Consider the following 23,871-nt stretch of genomic DNA (forward strand, 5'->3'; position numbering starts at 1 on the left):
TTTAACACACTACCCCCAACTCCGTGTGCCCTAATCTTCTTCAGCAGCCTTTTATGGGGCACCTTATCAAACGCCTTTTGGAAATCCAAAAACACCGCATCCACCGGTTCTCCTCCATCAACCGCCCTCGTCACATCTTCATAAAAATCCAACATGTTCATCAAGCACGACTTTCCCCACATGAATCCATGCTGCGTCTGATTGATCGAACCATTTCTATCCAGATGCCCTGCTATCTCCTCTTTCATAATGGATTCCAGCATTTTCCCTACTACAGACGTTAAGCTGACCGGCCTATAGTTACCCGCCTTTTGTCTCCTTCCTTTTTTAAACAGCGGCGTAACATTAGCCGTTTTCCAATCAACCGGCACTACCCCAGAATGCAACGAGTTTTGATAAATAATCACTAACGCATCCACTATTACCTCTGACATTTCTTTCAATACCCTGGGATGCATTCCATCCGGACCCGGGGACTTGTCCACCTTCAGTCCCATTAGTCTACCCAGCACTGCCTCTCTGGTAACATTAATCGTATTAAGTATTTCTCCTGCTGCCAACCCTCTATCGTTAATATTTGGCAAACTATTTGTGTCCTCCACCGTGAAGACCGACACAAAAAACTTATTTAAAGACTCAGCCATATCCTCATTTCCCACTATTAACTCCCCCCTCTCGTCCTCCAAGGGTCCAACATTCACTCTAGCCACTCTATTCCTTTTTATATATTTATAAAAACTTTTACTATCATTTTTTATATTAATTGCTAGCCTAGCTTCATAGTCTATCCTTCCTTTCTTTATCGCTTTCTTAGTCTCTCTTTGTTGTTTCTTAAATTTTTCCCAATCACTTGTTTCTCCACTATTTTTGGCCACTCTGTACGCAGCTGTTTTTATTTTAATACTCTCCTTTATTTCCTTCGTTATCCACGGCTGGTTCTCCCTTTTCTTACAATCCTTGTTTTTTGCTGGAATATATTTTTGCTGAGAACTGAAAAGGATCTCCTTAAAAATCCTCCACTGTTCCTCAGCTATCCTACCTGCCAGCCTGCTCTCCCAGTCTACCTTAGCCAATTCATCCCTCATCCTATCATATTTCCCTCTGTTCAAACAGAGGACACTGGTTTGAGACCAAACTTTCTCCTCTTCCATCTGAATCAGAAATTCGACCATATTGTGGTCACTAGACCCAAGAGGGTCCTTCACAATAAGATCCTTAATTCTACCTACCTCGTTACACAATACCAGATCCAAAATAGCTCGTTCCCTCGTCGGTTCCGTAACATGCTGTTCAAGGAAACTATCCCGACAGCATTCTAAGAACTCTTCCTCCATTCCACCCTTACCGACTTGAGTCTGCCAGTCAATGTGCATGTTGAAGTCCCCCATGATTATTGCCGTTCCGTTTTTACACGCATCCCTTATCTGCTTGTTTATAGCCCTCCCTACCTCAACATTATTATTTGGGGGCCTATATACCACACCTACTAGTGTCTTTCTCCCTCTACTATTCCTCATCTCTACCCATAATGATTCCACGTTTTGTTCCTCAGAGCCTATGTCATCCCTCAGTACTACCCTGATATTATCTCTTATTAATAGCGCGACCCCACCACCTTTTCCTTCCTGTCTATTCTTCCTAAACGCCTGATACCCCTGGATATTCATCTCCCAGTCCTGGTCACCTTTCAGCCACGTTTCTGTAATGGCCACCAGATCGTACCCACTTGTGCTGATTTGCACCATCAACTCATTCACCTTGTTCCGAATGCTTCGTGCATTCAGGCAAAGTGTCCTTATTCCAGCTTTTATCTGAACCCGCTTTGATGAGTCGCGAACACCCTCTCCCTCTACTCCCTTATCTAAATTACCGCCTTCATTCACTTGCACCCTCTCCTCTACCATTAATTTTGTAATTCCCCTTACCCCTGCATCCTCCCCCCCATCAATTAGTTCCTTGATCCTAGTCAACTCTTCTAGCTCCCCTCCCCCCAACCTATCTAGTTTAAATTCTCCCCAGTAGCCTTAGCCAACCTACCGGCCAGGATATTGGTCCCCGTGTGATTCAGGTTCCACCCGTTTTTTGTATACAGATCACCCCTGCCCCTAAAGAGGTCCCAATGGTCCAGGAACCTGAATCCCTGCCCCCTGCACCAGTCCCTCAGCCACACATTCATCCTCCACCTCACTCCATTCCTGCCCTCACCTTCCCGTGGCACAGGCAGTAATCCTGAGATTACTACCTTTGCTTTCCTCTTTCTCAGCTGTCTCCCTAATTCCCTGTACTCCCTTTTCATGACCCCTTCTCCCTTCCTACCCACATCAGCGGTACCAATATGTACCGCTACCTCAGGCTCCTCTCCCTCCCACCTCAGGATTTCCGGGACGCGACTAGCGACATCCTGGATCCCGGCCCCAGGGAGGCAGACCACCATGCGAGAATCCCGCCTCCCTCCGCAGAAACGCCTGTCTGTCCCCTTCACCATCGAGTCCCCGATTAATACCGCCTTCCTCCTCTTTTCCTTAGCCCTCTGAGTTACAGGGCTGGACTCCACTGCGGAGACACGGCCACTGCTGCTTCCCCCAGGCGGGCTGTCCCCCCCAGCAGTACTCAAGCAGGAGTACTTGTTGTGCAGGGGCAAATCCACCGGGGTGCTCTCAACCACCCTAGCCTTACCCTTCCTGGCCGTCACCCACTTGGCCTCTTCCCGTGGCCCTGGTGTGACCACCTGATGATAGCTCTTTCGAAAGGTTAGTCATGGCACGAATAAATTCCGGCCTCCCATTTTGCCTGGATCCACTGCAGTTTGCCTATTGCTGCAACAGATCCACAGCAGACGCCATCTCCATGGCCCTACACTCAATCCTGAAACACCTGGATAAAAAACGCACCTGTGTCAGACTCCTATTTATGGACTACAGCTCAACCTTCAACACCGTTATTCCTACAAAACTCATCTCCAAACTATGGCCTGCGGCTTGGCTCCTCCCTCTGCGACTAGATCTAAGACTTTCTAACCCACAGAAGGATAGGCAACAACACCTCCTCCATGATCATCCTCAACACTGGTGCCACAAAGGCTGTGTCCTCAGCCCCTTACTATATTCCTTATACACCAATGACTGTGTGGCCAAATTCCCCTCCAACTCGGTTTTCAAGTTTGCTGGTGACACCACTGTAGTGGGTCAGATCTCAAACAATGATAAGATGGAATACAGGAAAGAGATGGAGAATCTGGTGAACTTGTGCAACAACAATAATCTCTTCCTCAATGTCAACAAAACGAAGGAGATTATCAACTTCAGGAAGTGTAGTGGAGGATATGCCCCTGTCTAATCAACAGGGACAAAGTAGAAATGATCAAGAACTTTAAGTTTCTAGGTGTCCAGATCACCAACAACCTGTCCTGGTCCCTCCATGCCGAAGTGATAGTTAAGAAAGCCCACCAACGCCTCTACTTTCTTAGAGGCTAAGGAAATTTGGTATGTCCGCTATAACCCGAAATATGTGCAAGTTAGGTGCATTGGCCGTGCTAAAAAAATTTCCCTCAGTGTTACCCAAACAGGCACCGGAGTGTGGCAACTGGGGGATTTTCACAGTAACTTCATTACAGTGTGAATGTAAGCCTACTTGTGACTAATAAGTAAACTACAAAGGGTCAAGAACGAAGCCCAACCCATCACGCAAACCAGCCTCCCATCCATTGACTCTGTCTATACTTCCTGCTGCCTCAAAAAAGCAGCCAGCATAATCAAGGACCCCACGCACCCTGGACATTCTCTCTTCCACCTTCTTCCGTCACGATAAAGGTACAAAGTCTGAGGTCACATAATAACAGACTCAAGAACAGCTCCTTCCCTGCTGCCATCAGACCTCTGAATGGAGCAATGTTGTATTAAGTTGATCTTTCTCAACACCCCAGCTATGACCGTAACACTACATTCTGCACCCTCTCCTTTCCTTCTCTATGTACGGTACGCTTTGGCTGTATAGTGCGCAAGAAACAATACTTTTCACTGTATATTAATACATGTGACAATAATAAGTCTAATCAAATCAGAATTCTCTCATTTTGAGACAAAGGGCCCGATTTTACCAATCGGAGCCTAAGGGCGGGATCTGGGCGTAATACGGATCCGAGCCCGGAATCCTCTTTGCAGCATGCCCATACGTGTTTTGCCGGCTCCGGTCCGATTTGTGCTGTGGGCGGGGCTTAGCACTGCCACTCTGCAGCCGATCCCTCCTCCCCACCGGAGGAACGAATCCCTCCTCTCCGGAGTGGCCACATACTTCAAACACCACGACTGTCATTATTCACCTCAGCGGAATAATGACAGTCGTGGTGTTTGAAGTATGCGGCCACTCCGGAGAGGAGGGATTCGTTCCTCCAGTGAGGAGGATGGATCGGCCGCAGAGTGGCAGCGGCACCCCTGCCCCCTCCCTCCCCACCGATCGGCTGCAGAGTGGCAGCGCCACGACCCCCCGCCCCGCAGAGGATGATACGTCACACCCCCTCTCCCCACACCCCCCACCCCCACGGGATGATCGGTCACACCCCTTCCCCTCCCACCCCCCCCCCCCCCCCCAACCCCCCGGGGATGATCAGTCACATGCCCTCCCCTCCCACCCCCGGGGATGTTCGGTCACACCACCTTTCCTCCCGCCCCCCAGGGGATGATCGGTCACACCCCCTCTCCTCCTCCCACCCCCCTCCCCCCAAGAGGAGGAGCTGGGTCAGATCAGAGAGCCGTTGCAGTCTCTGACCCCACTTTTCGAAGGCTGCAGCGGCGACTTCGGATTTTTATTCGGCAGGTCGATTAGAGCGCGGATCCGCATCGGACCAGAAGACGGTAAAGTGGGATTTGGCGGTAGAGTTGGGTGCGCGGTTCATTAAGTCGATTAAAATGCATGCAAATGCATTTAAATCGTCGGGCTGCCCGATTCGGGCACGGGCCAGACCCGCACCCGAAACGGGTGTCGGTAAAGCCGCGATCTGCTCGGAATCGGGTGCAGATCACGGTATAGGCCTGACGCCCAACTTTACCGCAATTTTGCGCCCGAAAACGGACGCAACGTTTTGGTAAAATCGGGCCCTAAGTGCGTTAATGGGTGACTGCGGTGGTGCCTGTCCCATTGACCAGGATGGCAGGGTTCCACATCAAAACACTTTGAACCTTATTAATTATGCATAGGCGAGTTCCCCTCTGTCTCTCCTGGCAGTTGCGTAGCTGACTTGTCCCCTGCCCTCAGATGACGGGTTTGAATGTCCTGGTGCCATATTTAAACACCAGTCCAGCACACTCATATCACCCTCTCCACCCCGCCTGTCTTCACCAGATCATGTAGGATGTCCAGAACCCAGAGACAAAAGGCTGGCAGCCTCAAGAAGGCAGAACAAGCTTCTGGTGCCAGGACACTTGAGGGCCTTATTCAGGATGGGCAGGCCTACCGGCATGTGCTCTACCCCAGGGACGGCTCAAGGAAGCTGTAAACCAGGAGGTCAGCAAGGCTGTCACCCAACTACACAGCACAATCCAGTGCAGGAACTGGATGAATGATCTCATCCACTCGGCCAGGGCGAATTTTCTCTCAGCTCCCTCCACTATCAAATTCTCAGCACATCATTATGCTCCATTGCTTCACTAAATCCTGCAATTTACACCGAGTGCAATGTATTCTGAATTAGTTTTAGTTCACCCACTAAAACAGTCCTTTTGTCTTTTGCAGGTACCATCAGACCACCATCAGACTAGCCAGCCCAGCAACTCTCCAAGCCCCTGAAGCACATCGGAGGATGAGGGAGCTCATGAAGAACCATCTGGTATAGTACCAGAAGATTGGAGGTTAGCGAATGTTGTCCCATTGTTTAAGAAGGGGAACAGAGACTTCCCCGGGAATTATAGACCGGTGAGTCTCACTTCTGTTGTCGGCAAGATGTTGGAAAAAATTATAAGGGATAGGATTTATAGTTATTTGGAGAGTAATGAATTGATAGGTGATAGTCAGCATGGTTTTGTGGCAGGTAGGTCGTGCCTTACTAACCTTATTGAGTTTTTTGAGAAAGTGACCAAGGAAGTGGATGGGGGCAAGGCAGTGGACGTGGTATATATGGATTTTAGTAAGGCGTTTGATAAGGTTCACCATGGTAGGCTTCTGCAGAAAATGCAGATGTATGGGATTGGGGGTGATCTAGGAAATTGGATCAGGAATTGGCTAGCGGATAGGAAACAGAGGGTGGTGGTTGATAGTAAATATTCATCATGGAGTGCGGTTACAAGTGGTGTACCTCAGGGATCTGTTTTGGGGCCACTGCTGTTTGTAATATTTATTAATGATCTGGATGAGGGTATAGTTGGGTGGATTAGCAAATTTGCTGATGACACCAAAGTCGGTGGTGTGGTAGACAGTGAGGAAGGGTGTCGTAGTTTGCAGGAAGACTTAGACAGGTTGCAAAGTTGGGCCGAGAGGTGGCGGATGGAGTTTAATGCGGAGAAGTGTGAGGTAATTCACTTTGGTAGGAATAACAGATGTGTTGAGTATAGGGCTAACGGGAGGACTTTGAATAGTGTGGAGGAGCAGAGGGATCTAGGTGTATGTGTGCATAGATCCCTGAAAGTTGGGAATCAAGTAGATAAGGTTGTTAAGAAGGCATATGGTGTCTTGGCGTTTATTGGTAGGGGGATTGAATTTAGGAGTCGTAGCGTTATGTTGCAACTGTACACAACTCTGGTGCGGCCGCACTTGGAGTACTGTGTGCAGTTCTGGTCCCCACATTACAGGAAGGATGTGGAGGCTTTGGAGAGGGTGCAGAGGAGGTTTACCAGGATGTTGCCTGGTATGGAGGGGAGATCCTATGAGGAGAGGCTGAGGGATTTGGGATTGTTTTCGCTGGAAAGGCGGCGGCTAAGAGGGGATCTTATTGAAACATATAAGATGATTAGAGGTTTAGATAGGGTGGATAGTGATAGCCTTTTTCCTCTGATGGAGAAATCCAGCACGAGGGGGCATGGCTTTAAATTGAGGGGGGGTAGTTATAGAACCGATGTCAGGGGTAGGTTCTTTACCCAGAGGGTGGTGAGGGATTGGAATGCCCTGCCAGCATCAGTAGTAAATGCGCCTAGTTTGGGGGCGTTTAAGAGATCCGTAGATAGGTTCATGGACGAAAAGAAATTGGTTTAGGTTGGAGGGTCACAGTTTTTTTTTTTTTAACTGGTCGGTGCAACATCGTGGGCCGAAGGGCCTGTTCTGCGCTGTAATGTTCTATGTTCTATGTTCTATCACAAGACTTACCCATTCCCTCCATCAGTGCAGAGACAAACAGCCAATGGGCAAAGTCCAAGGTTAGACTCGGGGTCACTTTGTGGAAAACACCTCATGGACACATCCTCACAGCAGTCAGAGATAGGAACCAGCCATCTGCTCAGTCCCAGTCAGATGATCAACCTCTGGAAGTAGCTGTCTGTTCAATGCTGTAGGTGCAAAGGGTAGCTACAGAACATCAGGCAGAGCTTCGACAGTCACTCAGAGCAGAGCACACAATGGAGGAGTCCATCCATATTCTGTCTAATATCATGGCTCCGACATGCGAGTGCCTCCATGTTACCATGAGAAGGTTGACAAGCACCATAGAGACCTTGGTCCAGCAGGTCCTGTCGTATTTGTGTTTGACCCTGGACTCCATTGCCACACACTCTGGTGAGCACCATCAGGACATAGGCCACATGGGGGCCAAGCACTTTGACCTCCCTCCAGGTACCGCACCTCCTCAGGAGTCATGCCAGGATCCTCTGATACCCCCAGGAAGGATGAGTGTCCAAGGCTGGTCACCTTGGGGGCCTCCTTTCAGGACACCCCAAGGGTGGGCAGACATTCAAGAGTCCCCTCTCCCTGTACTCACACCAACTCCAGCAGCACATGCTGCCATGGATGCTTCTGCCCATGAGTAAAAGACCTTTATGAGGCCGTTCCTTCCCGAGGGCCACCAGAGGACGTGCACCAAGGTCATCACAAGTATCAGGACCTAGCAGTCACCAGGCCGCCTCCATCCTTGATGTCGGGGCTGCACCCAGGCATAGTGGTAGCGTTACATAGAAAGAAAAACCACAGCACAAAACAGGCCCCTCAGCCCCACAAGTTGCGCCGAACATATCCCTACCTTTTAGGCCTACCTATAATCCTCCATCCTATTAAGTCCCATGTACTCATCCAGGAGTCTCTTAAAAGACCCTATTGAGCTTGCCTCCACCACCACTGACGCCAGCCGATTCCACTCGCCCACCACCCTCGGTAAGTTAAAAAGTTTTAATGTTACCCATGTGCTCCATCACTGAATAAAAGTGTACTTTTTGAGAACTATTCCACGGGTATGTGAATGGTCAGATGAAAGCATCTTGGTTTGGATCTTTGTAATCTTCTTATCCTGAGGTTCAGTCTTCCTTACACTCAGTGTGTCCTCTTTTAAGGTTACTATTCATGTGATGTAAACCTCAGTGCCACTTGGTACCTTTGTGCGTTGTCAGGGGGATGTGTGTAATTCTTTAGTCGGCGCGTATGATAGGTGAGTTCTCAAACATTAGTCCTGACGATCAATGGCTGATGAGGGTTCATCAGCAACGTGACTCGTTGTGCAACTGAGTTTCCAAACTGACAGTGCCCCAAACCATGACATGCACTTTAGGATGAGAGCCCTATGCTGGTCCAAATTTCCTTGATGTGGAGATGCCGGCGCTGGACTGGGGTAAACACAGTAAGAAGTTTAACAACACCAGGTTAAAGTCCAACAGGTTTATTTGGTAGCAAAAGCCACAAGCTTTCGGAGCCTTAAGCTCCTTCTTCAGGTGAGTGGGAATTCTGTTCACAAACAGGGCATGTAAAGACACAAACTCAATTTACAGAATAATGGTTGGAATGCGAATACTTACAGCTAATCAAGTCTTAAAGGTACAAACAATGTGAGTAGAGAGAGCAGTAAGACAGGCTAAAGAGATGTGTATTGCCTCCAGACAGGACAGCCAGTGAAATTCTGCAAGTCCAGGCAAGTTGTGGGGATGACAGATAGTGTGACATGAACCCAATATCCCGGTTGAGGCTGTCCTCATGTGTGCGCAACTTGGCTATCAGTTTCTGCTCAGCGACTCTTTGCCGTCATGTGTCGTGAAGGCCGCCTTGGAGAACGCTTACCCGAATATCAGAGGCCGAATGCCCATGACCGCTGAAGTGCTCCCCAACAGGAAGAGAACAGACTTGCCTGGTGATTGTCAAGCGGTGTTCATTAATCCGTTGTCGCAGCGTCTGCATGGTTTCCCAATGTACCATGCCTCGGGACATCCTTTCCTGCAGTGTATCAGGTAAACAACATTGACCAAGTTGCAAGAGTATGTACCGTGTACCTGGTGGATGGTGTTCTCACGTGAGATGATGGCATCTGTGTCGATGATCCGGCACGTCTTGCAGAGATTGCTGTGGCAGGGTTGTGTGGTGTCGTGGTCACTGTTCTCCTGAAGGCTGGGTAGTTTGCTGCGGACAATGGTCTGTTTGAGGTTGTGCGATTGTTTGAAGGCAAGAAGTGGGGGTGTGAGGATGGCCTTGGCGAGATGTTCGTCTTCATCAATGACATGTTGAAGGCTCCGGAGGAGATGCCGTAGCTTCTCCGTTCCGGGGAAGTACTGGACGACAAAGGGTACTCTGTCCACTGTGTCCCGTGTTTGTCTGAGGAGGTCGGTGCGGTTTTTCGCTGTGGCGCGTCGGAACTGTCGATCGATGAGTCGAGCGCCATGTCCTGTTCTTATGAGGGCATCTTTCAGCATCTGGGGGTGTCTGTTGTGATCTTCCTCATCCGAGCAGATCCTGTGTATACGGAGGATTTGTCCTTAGGGGATGGCTTCTTTAACGTGTTTAGGGTGGAAGCTGGAGAAGTGGTTATCCGTGGGCTTGCGGTATAGTGAGGTGCTGAGGTGACCGTCCTTAATGGAGATGCGTGTGTCCAAGAATGCAACCAATTCCGGAGAGTAGTCCATGGCGAGTCTGATAGTGGGATGGAACTTGTTGATGTCATCATATAGTTGTTTCAGTGATTGCTCACCATGACTCCAAAGGAAGAAAATGTCATCGATGTATCTAGTGTATAGCATCGGTTGAAGGTCCTGTGCGGTGTAGAAGTTTTGTTCGAACCTCTGCATGAAGGTGTTGGCATATTGAGGTGCGAATTTGGTCCCCATGGCTGTTCCGTGTGTCTGGATGAAGAACTGGTTGTTGAAGGTGAACTGGTTGTTGAAGGCATGGTACATTGGGGAAACCATGCAGACGCTGCGACAACGGATTAATGAACACCGCTCGACAATCACCAGGCAAGACTTTTCTCTCCCTGGTGGGGAGCACTTCAGCGGTCACGGGCATTCGGCCTCTGATATTCGGGTAAGCGTTCTCCAAGGCTGCCATCACGACACACGACAGCGCAGAGTCGCTGAGCAGAGACTGATAGCCAAGTTGCGCACACATGAGGACGGCCTCAACCGGGATATTGGGTTCAGGTCACACTATCTGTAATCCCCACAACTTGCCTGGACTTGCAGAATTTCACTGGCTGTCCTGTCTGGAGACAATACACATCTCTTTAGCCTGTCTTAATGCTCTCTCCACTCACATTGTTTGTACCTTTAAGACTTGATTAGCTGTAAGTATTCGCATTCCAACCATTATTCTGTAAATTGAGTTTGTGTCTTTATATGCCCTGTTTGTGAACAGAATTCCCACTCACCTGAAGAAGGAGCTTAAGGCTCCGAAAGCTTGTGGCTTTTGCTACCAAATAAACCTGTTGGACTTTAACCTGGTGTTGTTAAACTTCTTACCAAATTTCCTTCACAGCAGTCTCACAAACTTGATTTAGTTTTTTGGGAAGTGATAAAGATGATTGATGACAGCAGGGCAGTGGATGTTGTCTTCATGGACTTTAGCAAGACATTTAAAAAGATCCCTCATGGCAGACTGATACAGAAGGTGAAGTCACATGGGATCCACAGTTAGCTGGTAAGATGCATACAGAACTGGCTTGTTAATAGAACCTGGTGTTTAACCTGGTGTTGTTAAACTTCTTACGTTGTTAATAGAAGACGGAGTAGCGGCGGAAGGATGTTTTTCTGACTGGAGATCTGTGATCAGTGGTGTTTCACAGGAATCAGTGCAAGGTCCCCTGTTGCTTGTTATATATAAAATATATGTATATTTTTATATATATTATGTATGCAAATGATTTGGAGGAGAATGTACGTAGTCTGATTAGTACGTTTGCAGATGGCACAAAGATTGGGGGATAGTAAGGAGGATTGACAGAGGATACAAGTAGGCTGGAATCTTGAAATGGCAGATGAAATTTAATCTGGACAAATGCAAGGTGATGCATTTTGGAAGGTTTAATGCAGGAGGGAAGTACCAAGTAAATGGCAGAACCCTTAGAAGCATTAACAGACAGAATGATCACAGTATCTAGGCATACAGGTCCACAGTTCCCGCAAAGTGGCAACACAAGTGGATAAGGTGGTCAAGGCATATGGCATGCTTTCCTTCATTGGTCAAGGCATAGAGTATAAAAATTGGCAAGTCATGTTGCAGCTGTATAGAGCTTTAGTTTAGACCCCATTTTGAATATTGTGTACAGTTCTGGTTGCCACACTACCAGAAGGATGTGGAGGCTTTGGAACAGGGTGCAGAAAAGGTTTACAGGGATGTTGCCTGGTTTGGAGGGTATTAGCTGTGAGGAGAGATTGGACAAATTCGGTTTGTTTTCATTTGAACATCGAAGGCTGAGGGGTGACCTGATAGAAGTTGACAAAATTATAAAAGACATGGATAGAGTGGATAGTCTGAATCTTTTTCCCAGGATAGAAATGTCAATTACTAGGGGACATAGGTTTAAGATAAAAGGGGGAAAGTTTGAAGGAGATGTGAGGCAATTTGTTTTTTACACAGCGGGTGGTAAGTGCCTGGAATGCACTGCCAGAATATGTGGTAAAAGCAGATACAATAGCAACCTTTAAGAGGCATCTTGACAGATATATGAATAGGCAGGGAATAGAGGTTTACGGACTCATGGAGGCAAAAGGTCTTTAGTATCGAAAGGCAACATGTGTTGGTGCAGGCTTGGTGGGCCAAAGGGCCTGTTCCTGTGCTGCACTGTTCTTTGTTTCTTTGTTCTAGTTCTGTCCGAAATAATTGTTTTTAGAAACTTGCCCATTACTGATGTTAAACGAACTAGATTTCTGGTGTTATCCTTAAAAACATTTTTGAACAAGGACGTAACATTTGCAATTCTCCAGTCCTCTGGCACCTCCGAGTCTGGAGAAGACTGGAAGATTATGGCCATAACCCTGTAAGTTGCTATTCTCACTTCTGTCAACATCCTTGGGTGCATCTCATCCAGTCATAAGAACATAAGAAATAGGAGCAGGAGTAGGCCATCTAGCCCCTCGAGCCTGCCCCGCCATTCAATAAGATCATGGCTGATCTGACGTGGATCAGTACCACTTACCCGCCTGATCCCCATAACCCTTAATTCCCTTACCGATCAGGAATCCATCCATCCGCGCTTTCAACATATTCAGCGAGGTAGCCTCCACCACCTCAGTGGGCAGAGAATTCCAGAGATTCACCACCCTCTGGGAGAAGAAGTTCCTCCTCAACTCTGTCTTAAACCGACCCCCCTTTATTTTGAGGCTGTGTCCTCTAGTTTTAACTTCCTTACTAAGTGGAAAGAATCTCTCCGCCTCCACCCTATCCAGCCCCCGCATTATCTTATAAGTCTCCATAAGATCCCCCCTCATCCTTCTAAACTCCAACGAGTACAAACCCAATCTCCTCAGCCTCTCCTCATAATCCAAACCCCTCATCTCCGGTATCAACCTGGTGAACCTTCTCTGCACTCCCTCCAATGCCAATATATCCTTCCTCATATAAGGGGACCAATACTGTCCTGGTGCGTTGTCAATTTTCACTACCTACAGGCTATTCAATACTTCCCACATTATCAATTTTGAACACTTCTATGGACAGAATTTCCTCAATTGCCACCTTGTCCTGGGTAACATCTCCCTCTTTGGTAGCCTTGTTCCCTGTCTCCAGGTGTAAATTCCCTTTTAGACCCCTGACTGGCGGCACGGTGGCACAGTGGTTAGCACTGCTGCCTCACAGTGCCAGGGACCTGGGTTCAATTCCCAACTTGGGTCACTGTCTGTGTGTAGTTTGCATGTTCTCCCCGTGTCTGCGTGGGTTTCCTCTGGGCATTGCGGTTCCTCCCACAGTCTGAAAGACATGCTCGTTAGATGCATTGACCCGAACAGGTGCCAGAGTGTGGCGACTAGGGGAATTTCACAGCAGTGTTAATGTAAGCTTTACATGTGACTAATAATTAAACTTTAATTTTTAATTGGCCCTACTCCTTTTAACACCATTTTAGAATCCTACAGTGCAGAAGGAGGCCATTTGGCTCATTGAGTCTGCACCAACCACTATTGAACCGAGGCCCTTTCCCCCATGCAAATTTAATCTATTTATATGTCTGTAGAAGACTAGCCACATTGTTCCTGCCCTTTCCCCACCTCCCTCCTTCCACAGGTCTTGTCTTTGTCTGCCCCACCCCCAACTTCGCATTGTACCTTACCCTCGGTCAAACTTGGGATCTTTACTGCAGTGCCTGCATGAGTCCCGCAGCACAGTGCTGTCCAGATAAACCCTGCTGTGAGGAACTGGAGTGGAAGGGGACTCCCTGTATTCCCAATACCAGGCACAGTACTGATCTGCGATGGCGACACAGGAGGGTCCTAGAATCATACAGTGCAAAAGAGGCTCTTTGGCCCATCGAGTCTGCAGCGACATGCAAGAAACACCTGAACTCCCATCTAATTCATGCATCCAGGAGCTCAGTGCTGTCCATGAAGACCAGCTTGGCAAGTAGATGGAGGGCAGGAATCAGTCTGCCGGCAGTGCAATATGCAAAGCCTTTAAAGTCTCTGACAAACTGACTTGTGCATGCCAGCTTTATCAATCGGGTTTGAAGCCAACACGATTTCCCACATGACACAAGATTGAAAGACCTGACAAGATTGTGGCGGGCAGCTGTTCTCATGAGCATTCATGAGATGCAAATGACATTTGCAGCACCTGCCAGCAGATCGAGTGACCCACCCACCATTAACCTGCCATTGGGAAAACTGCAATGAGATTTTACAACAACGAGTTTACGACTTTTTGACTCCCACCAGATTCACAGGCCTGCCTACCATCAAACCTGCCATTGGCAGGTTGGGGGAATTCTGCTCATTGAGTTTAATAGCTTTCTTCAAAATGCAAGTATAGTCAGGCAGCAGCATGGCATCGTCCTTTGTTTATTCAAACTTTGATGTGGAGATGCCGGCGTTGGACTGGGGTAAGCACAGTAAGAAGTCTCACAACACCAAGTTAAAGTCCAACAGGTTTATTTCAAAGACGTTCAAAGACTATTTCCTCGGGTGGATGGAGCTATTACAAGGGTTCGTGGTGGGAGATATAGGAAGGATATCAGAGGTAGGTTCTTTACGCAGAGAGTGGTTGGGGTGTGGAATGGACTGCCTGCAGTGATAGTGGAGTCAGACACTTTAGGAACATTTAAGCGGTTATTGGATAGGCACATGGAGCACACCAGGATGATAGGGAGTGGGATAGCTTGATCTTGGTTTCAGATAAAGCTCGGCACAACATCGTGGGCCGAAGGGCCTGTTCTGTGCTGTACTGTTCTATGTTCCATGTATTTGGTAGCACAAGTTTTCAGAGTGTCGCTCCTTCTTCAGGTGACTGAAGAGTTGTGTTCACAAACAGGGCATATATAGATACAAACTCAATTTACAAGATAATGGTTGGAATGCGAGTCTTTACAGGTAATCAAGTCTTAAAGATACAGACAATGTGAGTGGAGAGAGGGTTAAGCACAGGTTAAAGAGATGTGTATTGTCTCCAGCCAGGACAGTTAGTGAGATTTTGCAAGCCCAGGCAAGTCATGGGGGTTAATGTACCGCAGCAAACTACCCAGCCTTCAGGAGAACAGTGACCACGACACCACACAACCCTGCCACAGAAACCTCTGCAAGGCGTGCCGGATCATCAAAATAGATGCCATCATCTCACGTGAGAACACCATCCACCAGGTACACGGTACATACTCTTGCAACTCGGCCAACGTTGTCTACCTGATACGCTGCAGGACAAAATGTACCAAGGCATGGTACATTGACAAGACCATGCAGACGCTACGACAACAGATGAATGAACACCACTCGACAATCACCATCCAGGAGTGTTCTCTTCCTGTGGGGGAGCACTTCAGCAGTCACAGGCATTCAGCCTCTGATCTTCAGGTAAGCGTTCTCCAAGGCAGTCTTCATGACACACGACAATGCAGAATCGCTGAGCAGAAACTGATAGCCAAGTTCCACACACGAGGACGGCCTCAATCGGGATCTTGGGTTCATGTCACACTATCTGTAACCCCCATGACTTGTCTGGGCTTGCAAAATCTCACTAACCGTCCTGGCTGGAGACAATACACATCTCTTTAACCTGTGCTTAGCCCTCTCTCCACTCACATTGTCTGTATCTTTAAGACTTGATTACCTGTAAAGACTCGCAGTCCAACCATTATCTTGTAACTTGAGTTTGTGTTCACAAACAGGGCATATATAGACACATTCCTCACTCACCTGAAGAAGAAGCAACACTCCGAAAGCTTGTGCTATCAAATGAACCTGTTGGACTTTAACCTGGTGTTGAGAGACTTCTTACTATTCAAACTTTGTCAGACTCATATTGAGAGCTGGCTCCAAATAGTCATTCAAAATGCAGACTTCTCCAAGGATGTCCTTCTAAAAGCTGTGAAAAAAACTTTTCCTTCTGAGAGAACAGAAGGCAGGAATGTACATTAAAGGGCTTGAATATAATTAACTTCTATGCCTGGTGTCACAAAGCTTCATCAAAATGAATATGGCAGCCACTTTGTTCTTGGTTGAGATAAAGACAGGCTGTGGAAGCAAAGCTGTGCAGAACCACCAGGAAGAAATTAGTGAAGAATAGGAAACCTCTCCCTATTGCAAAAATCTCCTCAGTCCACTGCAAAAGGTAGACCTTCGAATTGTTCACTAGTGAATCCAACAGACCTGTTAAACTCAACCCAAGTTACAACCCCAACCACATCAGGACGTAGGAATTGAAGCAAGAGAATGCAATGATATCTCACAGACTCATTTGAAATCTCATTTATATGTATCTATTTTTTTCTTTAACTTCATTTTAACCTTTGTATTTTAGTTAATAACTTGATCATTTTTATTTAAGTAAATTTCAACAGTTCTGTAATAAACAAACCTTTATCCTGTTTAAGAATAACATTTTGCGGCTGGCTAATTTTAAATTGATGAAAATAAAATACTGCAGATGCTGAAATCTGAAACAAAAACAGAAAATGCTGGAAAATCTCAGCAGATCTGACAGCATCTGTGGAGAGAGAATAGAGCCAATGTTTCGAGTCAGGATGACCCTTCATCAGAGCTGAAGACAAGGACAATCAGACAAGATTTATACTGTGAAGGGGAGGTGGGAGGTTGTAATTCATAGGATTGACATAGACAACTTTGAATTGAATCATTTGCAACACTCCCCGCCCTCCCTCCACCCCATGGAATCCATAGAATCACTGCAGTTCACAAAGAGGCCATTTGGCCCATCAAGTCTGCACCAACTCTCTGTAAGAGAATCTTACCCAGGCCCACCCACACTCACCAACACACCGACACACCACACAGATCAAGTGCACACACCATATACACACATCCACAACATAGGGCCGAATGGCCTCCTTCCGTACTGTAGGCTATGATTCTACATATACACACCTTCACGCCACACACCCACAAATCAGACATCCACACAACACACCACCATATACCATACACACACCACCCACACAAATCTCACACACAAAAATACCAAACACACACATCCGTATACCACCCATCCACATACACCAGAGACAACCATATACCACACACACCCACCAATCACAAACACATGCCTACACATCCACACCCCATATACACCCACCCAAGCACCCCGAAACACACACCACATGCACACCACAGACCCACACAAAATCAACACACACACACAGAACAAACCCACACGTGCACCACACAACCACACCCACACAAACTGCACACACCCAACCTGCTACACACACACAGACACACCACAAATCCACACATCCTCAAAACAGCCACACACCACACGCATACCACACACCCCGAGACCCACATACCATACACCACAGACCCACAACCACACCACAAACACAAACTGAGGCAGCAGTGCTAACCACTATGCTACTGTGCTGCCCCTCCACCACATACGCACACAAACGCACAGCACAACCAGATCCACACGCAAACACACCGCCCACCAACACACAACACATAAATCACATGCATACAAGTACCACATCCACAAACACTCACACCAGACCCACATACAGCACACACACCATGTACACACACCCGCACACAGAGCACAAACAGCACACCACATATAACACACACCCACAATACATACCATGTACGCACACCCCACAGACACGCAGCCACAAATCACCCATCCACACACAATCATATACCACACGCCCGCCAGGCACCTGTACCCCCACACACAAACCCAAATACAAATAAAGAACAAAGAACAGTACAGCGCAGGAACAGGCCCTTCGGCCCTCCAAGCCAGCGCTGATCATGATGCCTGCCTAAACAAAACTGTAGGCACTTAGGGAGTCCATATCCTTCCATTCATATATTCGTCTAGTTGCCCCTTAAATGCCGCTATCGTATCTTCTCCCACCACCTCCCCGGGCAGCGCATTCCAGACACTCACCACCCTCTGTGCAAAAAACTAGCCTCGCACATCTCCTCTAAATTTTTCCTCATAGCCAATATACTGCAGACCAGGCAACATCCTGGTAAACCTCTTCTGTACCCGTGGCAGAGTGGTTAGCACTGCCACCTCATAGCACCAGGTACCCATGTTCAATTTGAGCCTTGGGTGACTGTGTGGAGTTTGCACATTCTCCCCGTCTCTGTGTTGGTTTCCTCCCACAGTCCAAAGACGTGCGGGTTGATTAGCCATGGAAAATTGCCCCTCAGTGTCAGGGTAAATATGTGGCGTTATAGGGATAGGACTTGGGTGGGAGTGTTGTAAATGCAGGCTCGGCATGCCGAATAGCCGCCTTCTACACTGTAGGATTTCTATGAAATCATACACCAACCCACATTTCACACACCCCAACACACACACACCACACCAACTCACAAACCCCACACACCCACACTAAAATACCACACCACCATGCACAAACTTACCACACTCACACCACAGACCCACACCACACCCTCACACCAACACCACTATACCACCGATCCACACCACCAGACCCAACACAGCACGCACCCAGACGCGCACACAGAAACACCATAGGCCACACACACATCACAAATCATAGACACCATACATACACACATTCATCATACACATCACATTTCATGCATTACACACCCATACTCTCTCAGCTCACGGACTACCTTTTACGTGGTCATGACAACTTACTGGAATCCTCACTGCCTCAGGAGAAAAGCAGCATTCCTACAGGCTTCAAAATGAGCAGCAAGTGTAGAACCCGTGGCGTAAAGAACAAGTGGTGGGTAGAAAGAGTAGAAAAATCCAACAACCCGCAGGAACAACATGTGCATTTTTTTTCAGCACAGTCAAGACGATCAAGGGCATTTGGATCAAGCACTCACGAGCCGCCCCACTGAGAACTAGGCATGTAGGGAAGCTGATCAAGGGCAGGAAGGGATAGCGCTTGCTGGAGAAAATATTTTGAAGAACACCACAACCGAGAGTTTTGTCTTAAACTCGAACACCTTCAACTCCATTGCTCATTACCCACCCAGCTCGGATTTGGAGCTACCCTAGTCCGAACGCCCAGAGAAAAGTTGAAAAAGGCCATTTCACAGCACCAACTGCTGTACATGGTCTTCTCCAACCTCACAATAGCCTTTGGGCTGTCAAACTCTGTCTGTTTATCTTCCTCAAATTTGGCTGCCTTCAAGAATTTATCCACCTATTCCACGGTGACGTGATCCTCATCAGCAGACCCACCACAAACCCTATCTCAATTAAAATGGAGATCAAACAAAGCTTCATCCTAGAACTAACTCTTCTCCATCTTCTTCACTGCAATAATGCACCATGCTTTCGGCAAATTACTCACCTTTTTCGGGGAACAAGTGGCTCAGGAGCTGAGAGGAACACTCAGCATCAGGAGAGGATAAAGGAGAACACAGGGAGGAGACCTTCAGGGAGCAGGCGGCTCTGGAGCGGAGGAACACTCAGCATCAGGAGAGGACAGAGTGCGCAGAGCATAGGAACGAGGCTTTCCTTCAACAGATCGGGGAGTTGAAGTGACGTCACAGGAAAGCAGCAAGTTGATTGGTTGATGAGTAACAGATATTAGCAGCTGTGTTTAAATAGCTGAAGCTAAAATAAATATATTAATTGGGAAAAGTATTATTTATTATCTGTATCTAGATTTGTTATAGTCTAAGGCATTCATTTTATGTTGTCATGTCATGACAAGACATGTCAGGAGAAGACAGCTGAGCACAATGTGTGGCTTGTCACATGTGGCGAGTCCTGGATGCTGAGAGTGTCTGAGATGACCACATGTGCAGGAAGTGATTAAGAAGGCATATGACATGCTTGCCTTCATCAGCCAGGGCATCGAGTACAGGAGTTGGGAAATCATGTTGCAGCTATATAAAACCTTGGTTAGGCTGCATTTGGAGTATTGCGTGCCGTTCTGATCACCACACTACCAGAAGGATGTGTAAACTTTAGAGAGAATGCAAAGAAGGTTCACCAGGATATTGCCTGGTCTCGAGTGCGTGTGAGGAGAGGTTGAATAAACTAGGATTGTTTTCACTGGAAAGATGGAGGCCGAGAGGAGAACTGATTGAGGTCTACAAAATGAGAGGCATAGACAGGGTGGATAGGGTTGAAGTGTCAATTACAAGAGGGCACAGGTTCAAGGAGAGAGGGGAAGTTTAAGGGAGATGTGCGAGGGAGGCTTTTCATACAGAGAGTGGTGGGTGCCTGGAACACGCTGCTCGAGGAGGTGGTGGAAGCAGGCACATTAGTGTCATTTAAGAGGCGTCTGGATGATTACATGAATAGTGAGGGAACAGAGGGATACGGAACAAGGGCAGAAGCTACTTTTATAGTTTAGTTAGGGCATCATGATCGGCACTGGTTTGGTGGGCTGAGGGGCCTGTTCCTATGCTGTACTTTTCTTTGTTCTTTGTAACAGACAGGAAACTGTTCAACCTACGCTGCCTTCATAGAAATCACAGAAACCCTACAGTGCAGAAAGAGGCCATTTGGCCCGTCGAGTCTGCACTGACTACAATCCCACCCAGGCCCTACCCCCATATCCCTGCATATTTACCCGCTAATCCCTCTAACCTACGCATCTCAGGACACTATGGGGCAATTTTAGCATGGCCAATCAACCTAACCCGCACATCTTTGGACTGTGGGAGGAAACCGGAGCACCCGGAGGAAACCCACGCAGACACAAGGAGAATGTGCAAACTCCACACAGACAGTGACCCAAGCCGGGAATCGAACCCAGGTCCCTGGAGCTGTGAAGCAACAGTGCTAACCACTGTGCTATCGTGCCGCCCAAAACCAATCCAAAACCAACCTCAGTTGTAGAGCTTCTGTGTGCAGATGATGTGTAGAGGCTCTGTTGGGATGTTTGAGGATAAGCATAACTCCAAACAACCTTTCTACTCAATTTTTCAAGCACGACTTGCCCTGCATGTGACAGGGCCTGCAGATCCTGCATTGGATTATCATCTCAGAACCCATTGGACTGCAGTGGAACCAAGTAATCCCCTGTGGAAAAAAGAAAAGAAAAGGACAAAGAAAAATGGAAAGGAATTTCCGAACAAAAGTTAAAGTTTATTTATTAGTCACAAGTAAGACTTACATTAACACTGCAATGAAGTTACTGTGAAATTCCCCTAGTCGCCACAAGTCTGGCAGCTGTTCGGGTCAATGTACCAAACCTTTCAGTCTTTGTACAATGTACCAAAGTCTTTCAGAATGTGGGAGGAAACCGGAGCACCCGGAGGAAACCCATGCAGACACGGGGAGAACGTCAAACTCCACAAAGACAGTGACCCAAGCTGGGATTTGAACCCAGGCCCCTGGCGCTGTGAAGCAGCAGTGCTAACCACTGTGCTACCATGTTGCCCGATCTCACATCTCACCCAAATGGCCTGGCTCTGATTCGACGTTTTCTGACCGCCCCCCCCCCCCCCCCCCCCCCCCCACCCACCCCCCACCCCGTCAAAAACTTCCATTGCAGTGAAAAAAGGTTATTTTGAATTCTTCAATTCCTTTCAAAACCCTAAAAACCTTAAACACCCCTCAACCTTCGAGATTCCAGGAAATACAAGCCTGGTTTGTGCAAGCTCACCTCATTATTTAACTCTTGGAGTCCTACTAACACACTGGTAAATCAGCATTGCACTTTGTCCAGTTCAATATCTAAAGTGCAATGACAAAAGATGTACACGATGCTCCTGATATGATCTGGCCAGGGCTTTTTTTTCTGTCGCAAAAATCTTCTCCTTTATATTTTAGCACTCTAGTTGTGGAGGCGAATGTTCCACTAGGTAATTTGCCATTGTACAGAAAGGACCATAGGCATCTCTTGCATACACAAGTGTTATATAACACATGAAGGGCACCACTCAGCAACTGTGGGACAAGGCAGGCCACAGCCGGGCTACAGATTTAACTAGTGCTGTTGGTGTCATTCCACATCACACTCTAGCAATCTAGCCAGCTGAGCAAACTGATACCCACTAACTTTTCATTAATAGTTTGGGGTTTTTTGTACCTGGTCACCACATTTTAGTGGTTTGTGTATATGAGTCTCCACTGCTAGCATATTCAGGAGCACAGGACCAAAGTAGTGAAATGGAATTAAGACACATGTCAGTGATGATCCTTCTGGTTGGTGAACAGGTTTAAGGACTACCCCTTGTTTCTGTGATCGCACTGTCAGTGGGCGCACGGTGGCACAGTGGTTAGCACTGCTGTCTCACAGTGCCAGGGACCCAGGTTCAATTCTTGGCTTGGGTCACTGTTTGTGTGGAGGTTGCACATTCTCCCCGTGTCTGCGTGGGTTTCCTCTGGGTGCTCCGGTTTCCTCCCACAGTCCAAAGCTGTGCAGGTTAAGTAGATTGGCCATGCTAAATTGCCTCTTATTGTCAGGGGGACGAGCTAGGATAAATACCTGGGGTTATGGGGATAGGAACTGGGTGGGATTGTGGTCAGTGCAGACTGGGCTGAATGGCTTCCACTGCACTGTAGGATTCTATGATATAATCTATAATATTTAAGGGATAGGGCACTTCGGTTTTTAAAAAAATTTCACGTGACATGGGCATCCCTCTCTAGGCCAGCAATTTTATTGCCCATCCCTAATTGCCTGTAAGAAGGTGATGGTAAGCTGCATCCTTGAACAACTGCAGTCCATGTGGTGTAGCGAAGGACTTCCAGGATTTTGACCCAGCGACAGTGAAGCAATGGCGATATATTTCCAAGTAACGCTTGCATCATAGAAATCCCACAGTGCAGAAGGAGGTCATTTGGCCCATCAAGCCTGCACCAATCACAATCCCATCCAAGCCATATCCCCATAACCCCATGTATTTACACTGCTAATCCTCCTTGCACTAAGGGGCAATTTAACATGGCCAATCAACCTAACCTGCACACCTTTGGACTGTGGGAGGAAACCGGAGCACCTGGAGGAAAACCATGCAGATACGGGAAGAACATGCAAACTCCACACAGTCACCCGAGGCCGAAATGGAACCCAGGTCCCTGGTGCTGTCAGGCAGCAGTGCTAACCAGTGTGCCACCATGCCGCCCTCAATGTGCTCGATGGGGAACTTGCAGTTGGTGGGTCCCCATGTGTCTGCTGTCCTTCTAGGTCTTTGTTTAGACGGTGCTGTCAAAGGAGCCTTGGTAAGTTGCCGAGTGCCTGAAAAATGGGCATTTCTGGCTCACTGAATGGGTTTTCATTGCTAACTGTCATGGCCAAGATGAAAGCTCTTTTGGCATGCTATGTTATTTCAAACGAGGCTACAACAATAAACCAGCACTTTGTTCAAAGGAATTACCATTGTTCACTGAATAACTTGATTTCAATCATGTCCCTAACTCATCACAGTATCCACAGTAAGATGACAAAACAAAGGGGCCGATTTTACCAAATCGGGACTAAGTGCCGGGTGCGGCTGTAAATCAGAGCCCCGCTCCAGCGCCCCCCCCATACACCTTTATTCAGCGTGGGTCTAGTGGGCGGGGCCGAGCGTATCTGCATCTGTCGGAGCGCCTGGCAGAACGCGCCCGGGCGCAAAACAGAAAGCAGAGAGCGGAGAGAGCCTCTCTGTCGTTCATCCTCTGGGGGGGGGGGGGGGGTGGGACTTTTAATTCCCTGGTGGGGAGAGAGGGGGTGTGACGGATCATTCCCTTGGGGGAGAGGGGGTGTGACATCTCATCCTCTGGTCGGGGGGTACCGCTGCCTGTATGTGGCCAATCCCTCCTGGCACCATCACTGGTACACTACCAGCCACAGATTACTCTTCCCTGCAGGTGTGAGAGAGCGGGAGAGATGGCTGTGGCTGGTAGTGAACCAGTGAATGATCCGTCACACCCCCTCTCCTTCCCCCC

The 23,871-nt window shown here is 47.9% G+C and overlaps 1 protein-coding gene across 6 annotated transcripts in view; it reads right to left on the reverse strand.

Moving 5' to 3' along the window:
• oxr1a (oxidation resistance 1a) overlaps nucleotides 1–23,871 on the reverse strand; it is an 894,274-nt gene that overhangs the window by 842,776 nt on the left and 27,627 nt on the right. Inside the window, exon 2 of one of the 6 annotated variants that reach the window (XM_078216651.1) lies at nucleotides 20,822–21,015. The exons of the other annotated variants lie outside the window; for them this stretch is intronic. The gene's annotated coding sequence lies outside the window, so the exon portion shown is untranslated. The remainder of the gene's footprint in view (nucleotides 1–20,821; nucleotides 21,016–23,871) is intronic. 6 annotated transcript variants of the gene reach the window in all.

Source organism: Mustelus asterias, chromosome 7, assembly GCF_964213995.1.
Source record: "Mustelus asterias chromosome 7, sMusAst1.hap1.1, whole genome shotgun sequence".
NCBI classification, from domain to species: Eukaryota; Metazoa; Chordata; class Chondrichthyes; order Carcharhiniformes; family Triakidae; genus Mustelus; species Mustelus asterias.